Here is a 1,811-nt window from a genome sequence, read left to right on the forward strand (position 1 = left end):
AAACCAGCCAACCATTAACTATTAACCAGAGCACTCAAGGATGATGAAACGCACTTTCACAGATTGTCTAACTTGTCGAAAAAATATTGCAGGTAAAATAGGTCATTTAAACATTGCAACATATAAAGGTCCTGCTGATTTATGTCAGTTGCCACCCTTTGAAAATGTTTTAATGTGAGATAATTCAAACCAAACCTGCTACCATGCTACCAGCCCGCCCAACCGTCCTCTCGTATGACACCGCTTTCACTCAAGTGTTTTCAAATAGCTCTATGAAGTATCCCATTTAGATTTTTATTCCAATTCAACCATTTTGTGTATATTTGTTACTTCCAGCGCCCCTTTTGTTAACCTTTTTAGGCCACTCTCGCTAGCTACCCAATACTATTGTATTTTCAGAGGTCTTGGTACGATCATTCACTCTTTAACAATAGCTGAAATCCAATAAAAATGTTTGATTAAAAGTATCTCGGTGAACTTGCGTGAATAATCTAATGAAAATTGACGCTTTGTTTGGTTATTATTTTTGAGAATCAAATAGCTATCTGATTTACAGCGTATAACAACTGGCGTATACTGGCAAAGGAGATGCGGACTTTAAAAGCACACTAGAATACACACATTGGCATCAGTCGAGCCAAGACAACACTAAGTCTGCTTTTATTGCTGACATTTTTTAGCCTCTGTAATTTTAACCCTATTCTCTCTCAAAATATCGAGAAGCCTCCCCTAAATCCGCCCCTAGATGCATTGCGGTTTACTGCCTTTTCATGCTAAAAAAGAAAAGAAAAGAAAAAACAACGTTTGTCTCAATAATGTACTATAGTTCAAGTTCTCTTTAACATCTATTCGTCCCGCATCACAATGGGTAAATAAGTTATGGACGAGATCTGGCGGCAGGGTAAAATGAAGATCATTGAGAAATAAAAGCTTGTGAAACACGGAACGGTGGCAGTGGGTGTGTCGAAGACAAACACTCATGTACGAAGGCAGAAACGAAATGACAAGGAATGTATTGCATTATGAGATAATTTATACAATGCTCTTATCATATTTGAAAGTAGTTACCATATTTGTATGTAGATTTAAGAGTAGAGCTTTTTCTTTGAATTTCGAAATATAAAAGACAACAATGTGTTGCTAGTGTTAATCCAAACTTTATCTCAGAGTAACGCTGAGATCAATTTCAACTTAACTAGAAAGCACTGCGGCTAATTTTCTTGCTGAATTTTCAAATTTTCAACCAATATGTATACATTGCTTGTAGCGTTTACCGCTTTCTCTAATTTCTTTAAATTTTATTTCGTAAACAATAAAAATAAAACGAATAAAAGTTTAGCGAAACCCTTTTTCAAGTTAACAAGTGATTAACTAAAAAAAAAAGGTTTATTTCTCTTTTGATTTGGGTTATACAGCTAAAAACAAAAATTAATCTCGGACTTCAACAAAAACTCGAGTAGAAGGGACAGTTATATCAACCAGCAATGGACTTGTGGAATCACAGTTGGGGCCACTTCATTGACTTGTGATGTTATGTTTGCCTGTGAGACGATTTGGTAATTAAAAATGAACAGAAAATCTTCTAGTATTTTCAAAGTACGATTAACAACGCCCTTAAAATTCTAAATTACTGTTTTAAATTGTTGGGTATATTTTAGATAATTATCTGTTTATTTGTATAAGGGCAAAAATAAAATGAAATGTAGTTGTCTTTGTCTCCTGAAAATCACCCGTTCCCGAGTTTCATGAATGATAAAGTGCTAATTGGGTGCTTGATTGATCGTCCGTCATGGTTCACTGGTGATAAAATG

The sequence above is a fragment of the Nematostella vectensis genome, chromosome 15 (genome assembly GCF_932526225.1).
Source record: "Nematostella vectensis chromosome 15, jaNemVect1.1, whole genome shotgun sequence".
NCBI classification, from domain to species: Eukaryota; Metazoa; Cnidaria; class Anthozoa; order Actiniaria; family Edwardsiidae; genus Nematostella; species Nematostella vectensis.